Here is a 19,507-nt window from a genome sequence, read left to right as displayed (position 1 = left end):
GTGTGTGTGGAAAGAGAGAGAGAGAGAGAGAGAGAGAGACAGATTCAGAGATAGCAGAGGGAAAGAATGTAGAAAGGAGAGGATTAGGATGAATATACATATATATATATATATATATATATATATACACATAAACATGCACACACACATATACATAATTTAACTGCAATAAAAACAACTATGATTATATCAACATGACAAGAAAATATCCTTAAAAAACAAAAAACAAACAAAAATCACTTTCCTTTGCCTTTATAGGGGCATAGGGTAAAGCAGAGCAAATTTAATCCAACCACACTGACATTTTGTTTGTTCAAACGTGAGCACTACATAGAAGACAGAATTAGGCTCATCTGAATACATTACCTGAACATTTGCCATTTTGATCTTTGTACAGTACAAATGCACTTCATGAATTAATGTCACTTCTTGTTCTTTTCTAGAGGCTGTCAAATTCCTGTCATTCTTTTCTTTTGTATTCAGCTATTTGATGAAGAGGAAAAAAACACTGGCAGAGGGTATAATTTTGGAAATAGAAACAGCCCTTAAGCCCTTAATGGTAGCTGCAGTATGTAGTTGTGAAGTGTGTGTGTGTGTGTGTGTGAGAGAGAGAGAGAGAGAGAGAGAGAGAGAGAGAGAGAGAGAGAGAGAGCTGTAGGAATAACTACCTATCCCAAGGATTAAGTTCTTGGCTGCCCCTGAAAATGCACTGAGCTAAGAGATCAGTCTTAGGGCACTTGATCCAGACACTTGCAAGACATTTGTTTTATCTCAGAAAATACAAATTTGTGAACAATGTAAGAATAATATCAGTAAACATTTTGTTAATTTTGACAAAACTTTCCTTTGTGGATCATCATAAGAGTTCACCATTTATTTCATAAACCGAAGGAAAATCTACTGAGGTATTTATATTTTGTTTTCATTAATATAGTAGGTGGAACATAATCGTAAGAATCAATCCTCCCAAGTCCCTCCAAAGAGATTTTCACTCCCTGCAACAGTATTGTAGACCCCAAAACAGTCATTGCCAGACACCCCAAAATACAACCATGCATGAGGCTTTTGTTTACAGGGGGAGAAAATAATCCTTAGATGGGGAACACGAAGAAGGGCAAACCATGGTGGGAGGATATTCTTGATGATTTCTCAACAACTGGAAAAGGAACACGTTTGATGGTTTTCTGTGAACAGAAGACATCAACCAGCTCCACTGCAGAGCTCCTTCAAGGGACGGGACTATTATGGGGCAGCAAGAGAACCAAAGCATAGAGAGAGGGAGTGCAAAGAAATGGCCAAGGCCCTAGGATCTGAGGTCAAAATTCCCCACAACCAACAGCGGCCCAGAAGTAGCTAAACTTCCCTCCTACATGAAGCTATATAAACTAGAATTTGGAGCTTATCAGAAGTGTCAACCATGGAATGAAGATGGAAGGCCTTTTGTCAGGCATTCTGGAATGCAAAGAGTCCATAAAGCTTGAATATCCTTGGATAGGGAAAGAGCTCCCACAGTCTGTGACTGAGTTTGAATTTGCCACCAGCTGAGCTATGCGGGAATCTCAGAACTTCTTTGTGTAATGTAATAAAATGAAGGAAGGTAACATTTTTCACACCTGAGATTTTGGAGTAAAATTTAGAGCAGTGCCAACATTTATTTTGCATCTAGGCAGATTTATGAGAGTAAAACTATAAAGTAGATGCTGTCTTTCACTAGAGGAGCTTACAAGTATAGTGGGAGAAAATTCATCCATTGCAATATTGGGTTATTGGGTCACTAGTTAAACAGAGATCAGTCCAAAGAGCTATGGAGGCAGTTGGGAAAGAGAAGCCTCAGGTGAAGCAACCTGAGCTGGGTCTTAAAAGATGAGTAAGAATTTTACCAATGGGAAAGAGGCAGAAAGGAATTCCACATAGATGTAAACATAGTCAATGTCCATCATGAATTAGTGAGTAGATTTTTAGAATTTTAAGTTAATAATAAGGAATAAAGGGGAGAGGATGCAGATAAAACCAGTGAGGTGAGCAGGAGCCTGACCCTAAAAGCACTTGCCAGCCAAGAAGTGGGTTTGCTACTTTTGACGACCACAGGGTGCCTGTGGGGTTTCAAGCAGCAAAGCAACATGGTCAGGCGAAGTAGGAGAAGGTGGTGATAAAGGTGGGGAGAGAAGGAGAGTTAAGATTAGAGAAGATTACCCACTGATGTTCCCATTCTCGTTACTTTAGACTTAGCTCTTGGTACCGAGAGGAAATAAACATAAATGACCAATCTACTACTTTTAATGGAAGCCTTCTTGATTCTGCTGATTCTGCTGATTCTGGGTCTCTGGATTGTGATTAGAAAACATAATGCAAGCATATTTGTTCACCACCTAATGTAACCTTCTACAGTAATTCCAGGTGAGTGAGAGTCACCATAAATGTATATTTTTATATTACATTTTGATCAATGAGCACAGGCAGTTTTCTCAAAGTGTGGGCTGTGTAGATGAGGTGAGAGTTCAACTAAGGATGTGAGAAAGTAACATATGCATTGATTAGGATGATTAGCAGCAGCGTGTGTGCAACTCTTGTTCTTCCAGAGATGTCTCACTTACAGAGCCACAGACTGATCAGCATGGCCCTGACTGGGTTTTCCCTGAGGTTCTAAAAGCCCCCCATCACCCAGCCTTTATCCCCAACTTGGCATTGTACCCATCGGAATCCATCTCGTCCAGGAAACAGAGAAATGTGCACAATTAACACATTTAGGAAGTTGGATATGGGTTGGAATAAAGTAACTCAGAACGCTAATGTATTCTTGATGGTTACAGTGTCTCTGGGAGGCCAGAGTTAACTCTCAAAACTTGTCAGAGCTTCACACTATCTGAAAGGTACAACTAGCTTTCCTGTTGAAAACATTTTTCCAGAAATGTTAAGACATAAATAAAGCTATGAAATATCACAAAAGACCCAGTGCATTCTTGGATAGGTAGCCTACTCAGTCTGTGATGCCAGGTGCACACGTCATATTGTAATGTCCAGACTTGGCCCACATGTGGAAAAGACAGTACACTTGCTCACATAAGCACCGTGTTGCAACTAAAGAGAGCCAGCTGATCTGAATTGTAAAGTCACATATCTCCTACCTCCTTAGGACCAAGACTCTACACAGGGTCCCCAGATTGAGGTAACATCCTGTGATAGTAATAGGTGGGCTTTATGTTGATCTAATTTGCTGCTCTCTAGCATTAGCTGAACTTAGAAAGAGTCTGTGCTATACGTAGCAATTGAGAGCCTATGAGAATTAAAGAATGTTGGTTACAACCGTTTCAACCTCCATCAGGCTTTTTGATGGAACACTCCTGGGTCCAGGATGGGTGAACATAGGGAGACATGCCTATTTAGTACTATCCCTTCAGAGTACAATGATGACCTGAGCAATAACAATGAGATAATATCAAGAGAAAAAAATAAAAGAGATAATACGCTTGAGAGATACAGAGAGAAAGCTAGAGGGAAATAGATCCATAGATTATATATAGATAGATGATAGATAGATAGATAGATAGACAGACAGCTATAGAGAACCAGAGAGACAGACATGAATGGAGAAGTCCTCCTAAATTAAGAAAAATAAATAAATTTGAAGCTTGTTTATTTAGGAGCATGTTGTGTCAGCTCCTTGCTTTGAAGGAAGCAGACTGGAGAAACTCCACACAGGGGGAAGGCATACTGGAAAATCAAAACCTAGAAGAAGTGAACCTCAGTCAAATGGAGTGGTGCAAGATACTCTGAGGGATTATCCCAAAGGCTCTTGGAGATGAGGGGGAAGGCACAGGTCATTTCACAAAGCTCACATAACACAGTCATTGTTTTCAGGGAAGCCTACAGGATTTTAAGCTGAGCAAGTCTCTTGGTTTAAGGCTGGTGCAAGGGACGGGAGAAAGGCAGAACCCTAAGGAAGAGAAAAGACAGATTGTGAATGAATTTTAATGCTGGTTTTAGAAGTTTGCAATTTGTTTCTTAGGAAATGGATGGGGGAGGGAGCAGCTTGATGATGCAAACACATGGCATCATGTTTAGGATAAAAGTTCAGGAAAATGACTATGTTGGTCCATGGAACGTTTCGAGGAGTTGATTGGGGTTCGACTGGGGAGGTGTTGACAAGAATGAATTCTAGACTTCTGGCCTTTGACATTGGGTAGGTCATTGTACCACCAAAAAAGAGAAGGAAGATCTGATTTTTTTTTTTCACACCTAAAAATAAAAGCTACCATCTGTCAAAAGCGTATTGGGTGCCAGGCAATTTGTAAAGCCCTTTATATATATACTTTTATTTAATCCTCACAACAGCCCTATGGGAAGTGGATCATTTCCCAATTTTACAGGTAAAGAAACTAAAACTCAGCAAAATTAAGAAACCTTTTTTATTTATTTATTGGGGTGACAATTGTTAGTAACATTACATAGATTTCAGGTGTACAATTCTGTATTACATCATCTATAAATCCCATTGTGTGTTCACCACCCAGAGTCAGTTCTCCTTCCATCACCATATATTGGATCCCCCGTACCCTCATCTTCCACCCCCACCCCCCTTACCCTCTGGTAACCACTAAACTATTGTCTGTGTCTATGAGATTTTGTTTCTCATTTCTTTGTCTTGTTTTTTTGTTGTTTTTGGTTTATATACCACATATCAGTGAAATCATATGGTTCTCTGCTTTTTCTGTCTGACTTACTTCGCTTAGCATTATACTCTCAAGATCCATCCATGTTGTCACAAATGTTCCTATATCATCTTTTCTTACTGCCGAATAGTATTCCATTGTGTATATATACCACAACTTCTTTATCCATTCATCTACCGAAGGACATTTTGGTTGTTTCCATGTCTTGGCCACCGTAAACAAAGCTGCAATGAACATTGGAGCACACATGTCTTTATGCATAAATGTTTTCAGACTTTTTGGGTAGATACCCAGGAGAGGGATTGCTGGGTCATATGGTAATTCTATTCGTAATTTTTTCAGGAACCTCCACACTGCCTTCCATAGCGGCTGCACCAATCTGCATTCCCACCAACAGTGTATGAGGGTTCCTTTTTCTCCACAGTCTCTCCAACACTTGTTACTATTTCTCTTGTTGATGACAGCCATTCTGACTGGGGTGAGGTGATATCTCATTGTGGTTTTTATTTGCATTTCTCTGATGATTAGTGATGTTGAGCATTTTTTCATATGTCTATTTGCCATTTGTATGTCCTCTTTGGACAAATGTCTCTTCAGGTCGTCTGCCCATTTTTCAATTGGGTTGTTTGTTTTTCTGTTGTTGAGTTTCATGAGTTCCTTGTATATTTTGGATATTAGCCCCTTATCGGAGGCACTGTTTGCAAAAATCTTCTCCCATTCAGTTGGTTGCCTCTCTATTTTGTCGATGGTTTCTTTTGCTGTGCAGAAGCTTTTAAGTTTCATATAGTCCCATTCGTTTATTTTAGCTTTTACTTCCATTGCGTTTGGAGTCAAATTCATAAAATGCTCTTTGAACCCAAGGTCCATAAGTTCAGTACCTATGTTTTCTTCTATGCAGAATAAACCTTTCTGAAGTCATCTAGTTTGTAAATTGTGGATACAGAATTCAAATTCAGATTTGTCAGATTTCAAAGCAATTCTGATTTCTGCAATTCCAGAAAGGGCAGTGAGTTATTTTGATGGCTATGTAGCAGAGGTAGGTATCCTGATTCATTCATTCATTCATTCATTCATTCATTCATCCATCCATCCATTTATTCATCCATCCATCCATTCATTCACACACCAACAAAAAAGAAAACATATTTTTTATATATGGGCATTTTTTTCTTCAGACTGTTTCAACTAGGGGAAATGGATTTATGTGTCATATTTTGCCTGGAGTGTCCATGCATTAGTGCTTTCCATTCTGTCCTCATTGATTATTGCAAATAAATGTTTCCTATAATTATTAATAATAAAATAAGTTATATTAATAGACCTCCAAACTCTAACATGTTGAAATTCATGTTTAACACTACATGTTTATAGTGAAAATTATGAATCCTTCTGAAATGTAATCTTCTAGCCCATATTTGGACCTGAAAATGAGGGTTTATAACAGCAAATGACTTGGCTACATGCCAGGTTAGTGGTATCCACAACTCCTAAAATATATACAAAATTACTCTCAGAGCTCACACACTTAATTCACTTCACAATGACATCTAGCCAAGAGAGTGAGTAGCAGTTGAAATCTAGTCCAATTACCCCTTCCCACGCCTCAATCAATAGTACCTTTTTCTAATTCACATACATCCATTGTCCACTCCCCCAAACCACACACCAATGCAGCTGTGTTATCTCAAAGGGAGAGAGCGTCATTTCAAATTCTCCCACAGGCACCTTGTGGGCTAGAGGTGACCACAGGTGGTTTGGATGCCCACCTGTGAACCCTGACTCTACAGTTCCTGAATGAAGTACAGTCAGAACTGCAGTTTACCTGAAATTAGTTTTTTAAAGGTAATATTCTAAGTATAGATGAACATACATTTTCAAGTGATAAGAATTTGAGAATCTGATTAGAATTCTCTTAATTATTTCTAAACAATTTGCCTTTTGACTGTTTATAAGGTTTCCAAGGTGCAACCAAATGGATAGGATGGAACAGATATTAATAAGGCAGAGTGCCTCTTGTTGCCGTAGATGTCATCCCTTTCCTAATTAATGATAATAATAGTCTCTGTATATCTATAATATCTTTGCTACTATTTGCAACCTATAAATGAATCGTGAGTTGGAACTTCGCAGTGGGGGGATTTTGAAGGCTTTAGCACATGTCCTGAATGGCAAAGTCTTTCATGTTATTGTAAAAAAAAATCTCTGAATATATGTTCTCATGGCAACACATTCTGAGATGAAAGACTGCACGAAAATAGTGCAGAACATCTGGAGGTGCCCTTACAAAGGGGTCAGTGTTTGACGACCAGCCAATGGGAGGAGAAAAAAATATGTATATAGCAAATTCTATGCAATCAATTGAATGTCTTTGCTCCCTTTACTCTGTTTCTCTGCTGGAGGTACATATTCCTGAATTTCTCACCGCTGGTCTTTGTGCACAGGATCCTTCTCCTCACTCACCTATTCAGCATGCTTCCCATTTCTTTCAAGTGCCTCTTTGAAGCTTATCAAAGCCACCTCTTTCACAGTCCTTTTAATTTTCCTCTTAAGTAACCTCCAAAGCTGGATGGAGGTCCCTGACCCTTCTCTTTCTGATTACTCTAAAGTGACGCCTACAGATAAAGGATATTCCAATGACTATTTCTAGTAATGAGTCTCAGATTATTCACATGCCAGTCAGTCTCATAAATTCCCTAGGGATTCATCATGAAGATGACTAAAACTCCAAGGAAATGGTGAAACTCACAATTTGGATGTTTCAGATGGATGTGACCTAAATATTCCAATATTGACAAATCATTCTTATATGGTTCATAGAGAAGTTTCACTTGGATCAGGTGCTCTGAAAACTCACTGACGGCATCAGTAACGTTTGCTCTGGTAATGGCAGACAAGGCCAAGCAGACCAAGCCTTTTGCTGCGATCGATAGAATCACTGGAAATAAAGCCTGCTTGAAGACACTGCTTTGATAACGAGGTTATAAAGAACTACCAGAAAAAAGATCTAAGAAAAAAAAATGAAAATTAGAGAGGTAAGACTGTCCTTTGAGGCTGCTTTCCTCCACAGTGCTTTGCTGAATTCAGAAGAAAGAGATTGAGAACCTAAGAAGTATATTTGACAGCCTCATGGATTGTGGGGGATAAAAACTGGATTCCAAGCCCGCCAAAATCTTCACACTTTGGATCTGAATAGGAGTAGGCAAACTTGCTCTGTAAAAGGCCAGCAAGCAAATACCTTTTGACTTTGCAGGCCATACCATCTCTGCTGTAACTACTCAACTCTGCTGTTATAGCATGAAGGTACCTGTACAATTCTTACAGGGGAGTACAACGACAAACATATTTCTTATAAAAATGCTTCCTTTAGACATTCATTCATCATTCAGTAGAATCATGTGCACTTCCTCAGAAAACTTGTGTCTGGCCCATGCGACCTCACCCACTTACCTGCCTCCCCCTCTATTCTTTTCCCATGAAATGTTCACATGGAAAATTCTGCCTTTCCTGAACTCACTACGTACTTTCATCCTCTCAGTTCAATTAATCTCTACTCTGTGAAATCTTACTTGGTTCATCCTAATCTGTTAAGAGCTTCCCTTAATCATATATTTTACCATAATATGTTTATATATTCACCTCTCACAGTAGACTTTAGGATCATGACTGAATCTCCATTGTGTCTTCAGCACCTAACATTGTGGCTAGCTAGGTTTATTTACTGAAGAATATTTAAGGTGCATGTTGAGTGTAGTGTCTCATAAATACGTCATTGTTATATCATGCGCCAAGAGACAATTTTGCTTTACAAAATAAATTCTGAATATTTAAAGACCAGAAGTTGAATGTTTCTTCATCTATTAGACTGCATCCTCTTAAGAGGAGAAACTTATGTCTGAATTTTCTCTCTAATGCTGGCACCTGCAGAAGGGTCTGATAATGCGGAGGCACTTCAACCAATAATGCATTTCAACCAGTAAATACTGGTTGAAAATATGGCTAGAAATATCACATTAAAATGGGGACCATTACTATAAAATTGAGTCAGTACATTCGACTTCTGAAAGTCACAGTCTAAATTCGTACTATATTCGTAAAGCAGAAAGAGAAAAAGATAGAATTGCTCCTGGTTTAGATTTTCCTCAAACAAAAATTTGCTGAACTGTATTGTTGATGTTACAAATAGAAGGGGAGAGAAATCAATGTTCTAAGACGAACTGAAGCTATCGAAATAAGTTTAAAAAATTTCAACTTAAAGTTAAGCTTTTTGAAGAATAATGTTTCCTTTAATTTCCAAATAAATTGACTATTTGCTGAATAGCCTCCTACTACTTTTTCTGTACTCTAAATGCCTGCAGCAGAAACTGTTAGATTGGTTTTAGGTTTTTGATGTGTTGCTATTATTAGCCCTCGAGTACTTAACTTAGCATCAGGAAACCAGGACTGGATATAATAAATTGAGGTTTATTTTTTAGTGAGATTCAGTCTCAGAGAAGTGATAAGTCCCCTCACAATTCCTACAGAATCCTCCTTTAATTTAAGCAAATCATACACACATAATCGCATTTCCATTCCTCCTTTCAAGTTTTAAGCACTTGCTGAGAAGGGTCCATGAACTTAGATGTTTCGGCCATAATCTTCAATAATTTAAGATCAAATTGTAGCTGTTTCAGAAAGGAGGGAGAAGACAGAATCATTAGCTGAGATCGTTTACTTGTAGACAAATAGAAACTGTTGAGCCAGAAGAACTGTACTCATGAGTGTCTTAGTGCATGAAAGGATCACGTGATGGAAAAGTAGACAAAGACAACATGGAATTCTTGTACATGGTTTGATTTTATTTTGTGTTTTAAAATAAGAAGTAACATGATAGCTTTGCAGTCCCTCCTTTGCATTTCTAAATGTAGAATTTTGGAAACTGCTAGAGGAAAGCATGGTGTCATTTTGGTTCTGCATTCTGGGTTCCAAAGGCACCAACATCACACAACTGAATGCAAAATAGGCAACACTACAATGTGGATATCTGTCACCGGGCTTCATTTGACGTTTTCTTTTACTGCATAGGTAACCTATAGGTGATATGATGGATTCACCAGACTAAGATGGAAATATAGTTAGTTTTTTGAGTCTTTGTCTGCATTCTGGGTTGAGAATTTTTTTCGGTTAAAAGTCTCAAACTTGTATTCTCATATTTTTCATAGAGATTGTCACAGAATGAATGACATTTAAACATCATTGAAAGAAGGCCATTCAAGTGAGTTGTACTATAGTATCCTACTGCCTTCCTGTTCAAATAACCACCTTTGCATGCCTTGGTTAGTGCTCCAAGTTACACTGTTCTGTCTGATTGCTGAAATAGTTTGTACAAAAAGACTGACTGTTTGGTGGGAAGAAAACAAACAAAAACATCATAGAGATTAAAATGCCATGAATCTTCAATCAGACATAATGAAATCAAAGCTACCAACAACTTGACAAGTGGGAAGCAAAGAAATGTGGCTATACTTTAATTATTAGGAACAAATGATGTTTCAAAGAAGATACCTGAGGTATCTATGAATAAAACTAACACAAACTGCATGGTGCTTTATGAGATTAAAACTGTATAATGTTTTTGAAAAATAGTAAAGTAGACCTAAATAAAAGGCGAAACATACTATGCTCACGAATGAGAAGACTCTAGTAGACATGTCTGTGCTCCCAAAATTAACCCAAGATTTGATCTAATTCCAATAGAAAACCAATAGATAATTAATAGAACTTGACAATTTGAGTTTAAAATTTATATGAAAAACCCAAAGTCCACAAAAAGCAAAATACTGAAGGAAAATAACAAGATGGGGAATAAGAAAAAGATTTATTGACAAGATACAAAGACTAATTTTAAAGGCTATTGATTAAACAGTATGATTTTGGCTCAGTGATAAATAGACCAATGGGACAGAGTAAAAATCTAGGAATAGACTGATGACAATACAGGAATTCAGTGCTCTTTAACTCTGACATCACAGGTAGGAAGCAAGAGGATGAATTATTCAATGAATAGCTTTATCTATATTAATTATACATATGGAAAAGAACTCAATTTCAGTTCCTACTTTTTACACAAAATTTTGTGGATAAACTGCTTAAATGTGCAGGCAAAACTATAAAATATTTTTTAAAAGTATGAATTATATTGATAACATAAGAGCACATACACAATCCTTAAACAAAATAGAGAAGTGCACGATATATCTGACAATGTTAAAAATGAATAACCTCTTTTTCTGAAAAACTACCGGAAAGAAAAAGAAAAGACATGTCACACCATGGGAAAAATATTTGTGCCATACTCACTCAAAATATTCTGATCTAAAATAGTTAGAATGTCAATCTGAAAGAGATAAGAAGTCCAGTAGAAAAATGGACAAATGACTTAAGCAGGCACTTTACAGAAGAGGAAACTTGTATGAACTGCCTGAGTAGCCCAAAGGTAATTAAACCAAATAGTTAATTTATAGTCATTTTTAAAATCATAATCCCTCAAGGCACCTTGCAGAAATAGTTGGAAGTTCTCTGTTGAAAAAAACCCACACTATTCTAGGCTTCAAAAAATATTCATGTATATAGTAGTATCTCACATGGGAAAAATGTCACAAAATCACAAAATACATAGAAAAGGTACATAAGACAGTTATGAGGAAAAAAAAAAAGCCATCACAATCAGAACCCAAAAATCAACTCAAAAATAAGATGTTTAATTTTATTCAAGAAATTCACTGAGAGTCTTGGCATTATTTTTTAAAAGGGAGCACAGATATGTTATAAATTGTTTTAAATACTTCTTAAAATTAAAATAAAATAACTGAAATAAAACACTGAAAGTGCAGAAAGGATGTGATCTGAAATGGAAAGTGTAAGATGCAAGGGTGAATTAAAAAAGAAAAAAGATAGTAAATATGGACAAATATAAACAAATACTGACGAATCAAAACATTACCATTATTGTTCAAAAGAGGGAAAGGGAAATGATTTACTTTAGAATGCAAGGACAAGCATATCTTATTTATCATCCTTCACATATATTGATTTTTTTTTTCCTTACAAATTGAAGGTTTGTGTCAATCCTGCATCAAGCAAATCTATTGGCGCCATTTTTCCAACAGGTTCAGATGATGGTTAGCATTTTTTAGCAATAAATTATTTTTAAATGAAGGTATGTACATTTTTTTACACATAATGTTATAGCACATGTAATAGACTACAGTATAGTGTAAACATAATTTTATATGCTCTGGGAAACCAAAACATGTGACTCATTTTATGGTGATACTCACTTTATTGCGGTGGTCTGATACTAAACCCACAATATCTCTGAGGTCTGCTTGTATGTATGTTAAGATGTGAGGCCTACACACTAGCAGAAAAGGAGTATATAATTTACGAAACATTAAAGAAAAATTACAATAAGAAAAACACGAAATCATTCTCAAGGCAAGAAAAGAGAGAAAAGGAAACACTTTAAATGGCAGGTACTGACAGAATGTGGAAAATTGCAAAGCACAGTGGTGGTATGAACACATTAGGTGTTCTGTCAAAAACAAGCTAGGACACAAGTGAGATGGAATCGCCCAGGTGATTCTACTGATGACTCTTCAAGTCAAGGTTTTCATAAAAGTAAGGACACCTATAAACCAGATCAAGTCAATTAGGGGACACGTGCTCTAATAGAGAAGATGTTGGGAGTAGAGTTGGGAAGAGAACTTATTTTTTATTAATAAAGGGAGATACACAGGGACAGATATGGGTGGGAAATAAAATGGACATTACTTACCCTTCGAGTTCAGAACTGGGCTTCACCACTGTATCCTCCATTAACAATGTTGTAGACAGCCTAAATAACCAAAATCTTTCTTTATATGCTTTGGCTTAAGGATGCATTTCTTGGGACCACTGCTGCCAAGAAGCAACCCCAGAGGAACCCCTGTCTTGGACTGGAAGCAAATATGGCTGCTTCCCCTTTCCTGACAGCACAGAGGCCTCAGACTACCTGAAGGAATGAGGATGAGTAGGACGAGGGGTAAAGATTCTTGCTTCATTCTCCGACTCATGTATTTCAGTCCATTTTTCCTTTAGTTGCACTTAGTTTCCAGTGTCAGTTGGAACAGCACATTGCTCAAAACCAAGGACTCTGGGGCTAGATTTCCCAAGTTCAAAAGAAATTTTTTTGAATACTTTCTATCTGTGAGACCTCAGACCAATTATTCAGTGACTTATTTTCATCACGTGTGAAGTTTCTATATCTGTGCTACCGACGTTCTAGTTCTATTGTGGTAATTAAATGGCTTATATGGATTGTGTGTTTATAATAGTGACTGGCCTACAATCAGCACTCAATAAATGTTAGCTCTTGTTATGGTTCACAGTCATTACTATTTTTAGTATAAAAGTGATCACCTGAGGATCTGATTGAAATTTGACCTTAATTTCAAATGTGGGCATTTTATGTGTATCTAGCCTACTTTTCTTTTAAAGTCACTCATATAACAGTTATACGCCATTTGTCAGTAGACAAGTAAGAAAAGAAATGTAGCTAGGAAATAGTATGTACATGATTTATTATGAATATTAATACATTTAATTGAGTTTATGCTTTTCTTCAATGTTATAAAGACAACTTTGCTGGATATTCAGGTAAGAAGTAATCAAATTATAATTGTCATTATTTTCTAGGTAATAAGTACTCTTTCTTTGTTTTAGTTTTTGTCTGCCTAAAATGTCTGGGTGGTTTTTTTCAACCTTTAGTTCGTTTTCTATAAAATGTCAGAACTTTGAAACACACACACATATCAGATAATTTTCAAAGATTATTTAAGAGGCAAATCACTTTCAGATGGTTAAAATCTTCATTGGCTTCATCTGAATTTACTGTTGTCATACTTTCTCTCCAAACAATCAAACTTACCTCTCTATAGTGCTTTGGTTATCCCTTGGTTTTTAAGGATATATGTAAAGAAGGTCTTGAAAAGTAGATCCTTTAAGTCCCTCCACAAACACATTTTCAGAGCCAAAGGGAAAACAAAACCCAAAAGTACAATTATTTGGAGATTCCAGTTCATAAACAACGGAAAGCACAAAAATTCATAGACACAGGCAATAGTTTAGGGTTTACCAGAGGGTAAGGGGGTGGGGGGAGCAGGGCTCTAGAAAAGGGTAAACGGGGTCTAATGTATGGTGATGGAAAGAGAAGTGACTCTGGGTGGTGAACACACAATGTGAAATATAGGTAATGTATTACAGAAATGTACACCTGAAATCTATGTAACTTTACTAGCAATTGTCACCCCAATAAACTTTAATTAAAAAAAATATATGGTTTCTAATCCCCTCACCTTCCCCCTTACCCCCAACCCCCGCCCATCTAGCAACCCTCAGTTTTTCCTCTTTGTCTCCGAAACTGTTTCTGATTAGTTCATTCACTTATTCTTTTATTTAGATTCCGCATATAAGTGAGATCATATGGTACTTATCTTTCTCTGTCTGACTTATTTCACTTAACATAATGTTCTCTAGGTCCATCCATGTTAGAAAACAATCAGTAACCACAAGATGGCCACGGGGTGTGAAAATTAATCTGGGGAACGTAATTTAGTGGTTACCAGAGGGTAAGGGGGTTGGGGGGTGGGAGATGAGGGTAAGGGGGATCAAATATATGGTGATGGAAGGAGAACTGACTCTGGGTGGTGAACACACAATGTAATTTATAGATGAAGTGATACAGAATTGCACACCTGAAATCTATGTAATTTTATTAACAATTGTCACCCCAATAAATTAAAAAGAAAATAAATATGGTAACATAGGTGGAACGAACTCACCTTCTCCCACAGACACACTGAATCTATACCTACATACGGAACAATTCCCTCTGGAAGACACTCACAAACTAGTTGAGCAACTCCTGATATCAGGTGAAAATAGAAAAACCTACATTGAAATGGGTAGGAGAGGCTGAGACAAAAATCTTCCCATAAACCTCACCCCTGGGGCACTGACACACAATCAGGAAGAAACTCACAACTCCCAGCTTCTCCTTGAGTGAAGGGTTTGTACCCAAATTTCAAGACTTCCACCTGAGAGGTGGGCCTCCAAAACATCTAGCTCTAAAAACCAACAGAGTTTATTTCCATAACACCCACAGGTTATCCAGAACAAACAGTTCCTAACAGGCTCACGAGGACTCAGCTGTCCCCCAGGGCTCAGTGCCCAGGCAGCAGACTGAAATGCACAGTCTTCCTGTGAAACGGCCTATTTGCATATCTCAAAAGCTGTGGCCTGAGGGGCAGGCTCCTAATTGAACACACATCTAGGGACGCCTGACTGAAATACTCTTCAGATATTGGGGAAGCTGGCAGGTGCCATCTTCATGCTCTCCCTCTGCCTCACGCCAGGTTGTTGGCATCTCCCAGAAAGGAGATGCAGCACACATCTGGCACACTGTCTTTTGTGGTTGCCACCCAGGAGACGCACCCCTTCACCTCCTGGCTCTCATGGCCAGTGGGCCGTATACATATGGGTCCCACAGACCTATAACAAACAGTTTTTAACTAGCTATTCTCCTAGGGCAAAACACAGAGGTAGCAAACGGAAATGCCCAATCTTTCCTTTGAAAGAGGCCTCTTTGTGTATCTTAAAAGCTGTGGCCTTTTTTGTACGCATTAGGAATTCTTTTAAAACATTGTAATGCTAGAGTTACCTTGTCTCAGGAGAGATGGTGGATTCATTTATTCGCCATGTTTTCAGACTTTCTAGAATAACTTCCTACACTGCAGAGAATGAAAACAAAAAATGCTACACTTGTCCTTATAGCTCCGAATCTACATACAATTTAGTTTCCATTAGTTAGAAATGTTTGCTCTAACTTGAGTTTGGAGTTAAATAAGGATACAGCATGCTAGGTGGCACTTTGTAGGTACTAATTACAATGGGAATACCCTAGCCCAGAAGAAAAAGATTCTTGCAAATTCTGGTAAGTTTCCAAGTAAGGTGACATGTTTCTGAAACCAATGGTGCTGGCAATAGCTTCCTGTTCCCAAGATTTTAACAAAACCTTAGGAACAAACTAAGGTTTGTTCCTACAAATTGGCTCATTGGCTTTGTGATTCCCAGCTTCTTGGCTGGGGCAAAGGAAGCAGTTTTCTTTCTGAGCCAGTGTGTTGTGTTATTCAGAGTCATCCCCAGAGGCCCATTCTCAAGAGTGCTCCCCAGGTTCTTCTAGCAATTTTGTAAGCCTTTAATTCCATGAATTATATTCCATATCTATCCAGGGTGTTTCTGTTATCTACAGCTGAGCTCTTACTAATGTAGTACTTGGCGCCAGTCTTAGTTACAGACAAGAATGGCACATTTCACGTGCTTATTGCAGACACCAATGTAGTGGACTGGTTAGCAATAGGGTCTTGGAGAATAAAGGTTGGTTAAAACTTAATCATGAGTTCATGGCAATTACTGCTGCTGTTCTAGAAATGTATTTTTACTTAAGCAAATCAACGTGGCCGTGGTACCAAATGTATAACTACTGATCAACATTCTTCTCTCTACTGATAAGCCGAAAATAGCAGAAATACTATCTCCTGCAAGGATAACAGTCCACCTTCACGGTCTTGCCTCAAGGATACATAAACTCCCAGATTCCCATAACTTGCTAAGTGAAATAAGCCAGACACAAAAGGACAAATATTGTATGACTGCAACTTATATAATATACCTAGAACAAGAACACTCACAGAGACAGAAAGTGGATGAGAGGTTTCCAGGGGCAGGAAGTAGGGCAAATGGAGCTATTGCTTAATGGGGTACAAAGTTGCTATTTTGGGTAATAGAAAATTTTTGGATAGTGGTGGTGGTTGTACATGTAATTAATGTCACTGAGTTGTATACTTCAAAATGGTTACAGTGGCAAATTTATGTTATATAAATTTTAGCACAATGAAAAAATTAGAATGAAATTTAAGTCCTCCTTAATTTCTTAGTCTAACCATTTTTAGCTGGAGAGGCTCTTGATTTCTTGGCAATTCCACCTTGAATCAGGAGTGGAAGCACCATCAGTAAGTGATGCCAGGGTTCCTCACTGAAATGAGTGTATGTCCTTGGGTACCACAGATACTGCATTGATTCTACAATTATTTCAACAATCTCCCATTTGAAGAGTTAAAAAAGATAACAAAACACAAAGATTATCACAGTACCGAGCCCTACATTCCAAACTCAGAAAGCAAGGTAATTCTTAGCTTATAAGATGCAATATACTTATATGCAAATGTATGTGTTCAAATTTTAGTACTAGAGCTTGTCCAAAGTCATAAAAAATAATGAATGGTTTCTAAGGGAAGAATAGTACACAGAAGCCACGTTTTGATTTCAACTTTATTGACACGCCTATCAATAGAGCCGATTTCCCGAATCCATTACAATAAGTCCTCACTTAATGACATCGATAGGTTCTGCAACTTTTAGAGAAATGACACAATGAAACCCATTTTCTCCTAGGCTAATTGATATAAACGAGTTAAGTTCCCACGGCATCTCATCAATATTATAACCAAATGATGTTGAAGATATTTGAGTATCTGCTGTACTTGTGTATCTAAGCCATATTGAAAGAAATATTTCCTTTATTCAACAAACATTTATTTTTCACCAATAATATCCCATCTGCTATTTCCCTTAAGAGGTGAAATCTGCCTCTATGGAATTAAGATATTTGAGGGAGGGGAGAACCCACAGATTTCCTTTCTTGAACAGTATCATTTGGGACATTGCTATGCTCCGACAATGTCAGGAAATTAGAACGATCACCTCTGGCAACCAACCTGCCTTGAAATTCTGTTGTTTCTCATGCAGTTTAACTGTCTCAGTTCCCTTCACTTCTTGGAGCCCTGTGTTTCTGGCCCTTTTGAAGGCGGGCATGCCTATCTCTATGGGTGCATCTTAAAGCAATGGGAGGCCAGCTCAAGGAGCTCCACATACCTTAATAAGAGGAAATGTTTTTACTTGCTAGAAATGCCAGCCTTTGCGGGCTTCCTGGTACATGCTGCATGTATGTGCTACCAGCCTTCCATACGTGAATGAGAGATGCTCACTTACTCTGCAAACACTGCTTGTTCGAGCTTGGGACGGAATTTCTCCCTTCTCAGGCAGAGGTCATTCTGGTGATGTCTGGCTACTGATCGAGTTCCTTGGAGATACTGTTTTTCATTGGATGACAGCTTATTGTAAGCATCAGAGTGAAAGTTACGTTAGAATCCAAGAGGTTTATCTTGGCTCAGTTTCCAAGTAAATGCTGCATTTCTCTTTTATATTCTAGAAATTTGCTTGTTTGGTTTCAAGAAATAAGGTAAATTAAACCCACTGGACTGTCTGATATGCTTTAGCTCTCAGACAGGTGGTCTAAAATACACAGTCCTTTCAATTAATTTAGTGGATTCACTTAGATCTAATTCTAACAAAACCCATTTAGCAGCCATCAAACTGTCAATCACAGACCCTTGAGTGAAGAGATGGGCAAAGCAATAGGATCAAAGTAAAGCAATTATATTTGCCAACTAGAAGGCTTTATTTTATGAAAAGGAACAGCAACACCAACAGGTGTTAAATTGGACCAGCTGAAGTTTGTGTTTGCATGTCAACATGTTTTTCTCTATAGCTTTTCTTGGACAGTCCACAGAGATGGTCGTGTTTCACTTTTCTGAACAAATAAGGCCCTATATAATCTCTGTCTGCTACCTGGAGTCTGCTCTACTTTGAATACAATGGGGTGAAAAAGTTTGCTGCCTTAAAGACCAGGCCCCTGGCTTTCTACTGGCACCTACTATTTTGAAACACAAATCTCTCCCATTTCCCATCTATTACAGCCCTGATTCATATTAACAACACCTGAAGACCCAAGGCAGCCCAGCAGGAGACATTTGTAACATGTTAAATGCAACTAACTTCTACAATGTTAAAGAAACCCTTGGACAGCAGAAAGATTTAAAAAAGAAGGAATTTAATAGCACAATGGTCAAAGGATATGGTAACGCAAGGACTCAGCTTCCACTCCCCACACAAGAACGCAAGATATGGTGAGGCCAAAAAGGAACAACAACGGAGCCATAGATAGGGGAGTCATACCACTATACTCTTGATAGTGGCTGGTCAAGACACAGAAGCAAACATCTGTCAGTACCCCAACAAGGGGTCTTCCTACACCCCAGTCTCGCTGGCAGCTAGGAGAGACACAGGAAGTAGGATCAACACGATCCGCAATCCACAAGCCTCTTGCTGCCCGCACTTGCTAACCGCAGTCCATGCTTGCTAGTGTAGCCACGGCAGTTATATTAGTGGCTAATGGCTAACTGGTTACAACTGATGGCCATCTGATCACAGCTGATGGCCATCGACTACCCGAGTTAGCACCTTTCCACGTGAGGTCAAAAGCCTGGAAACTGCTCTCTGGGCCTCCGTCCCTACAAATATGCAACAAGAAGAATCCAAATGGCTAATGAGTATAAGGAAATTTAATGTTAGTAGTAATCAGAAAATTGCAAAAAAAAAAAAAAATGAGAATGCTGATCTGGGTTGGTTACACAATGTGTTCTCTTTCTAACAATTTAGCTGTACAATTATGTATATTTTTCTGCATGTTTATTATTTTTCAATAAGAAGTTAAAAGGGATTGAAAAGTAAAAGCAGTAAAATAATATTTAAAAAGAGAGATACCAATGTATATCATTACAGACCGACAAAAATTAGGCAACCAAAATATCAAATACAATCAGGATTGTAAGGAAATGTGATACCTCTTACACTCCTAGTGG

The sequence above is a fragment of the Rhinolophus ferrumequinum genome, chromosome 17 (assembly GCF_004115265.2).
Source record: "Rhinolophus ferrumequinum isolate MPI-CBG mRhiFer1 chromosome 17, mRhiFer1_v1.p, whole genome shotgun sequence".
Lineage (NCBI taxonomy): Eukaryota > Metazoa > Chordata > Mammalia > Chiroptera > Rhinolophidae > Rhinolophus > Rhinolophus ferrumequinum.
The sequence above is the reverse complement of the archived record's forward strand: the minus strand, read 5'-3'. Positions refer to the sequence as shown.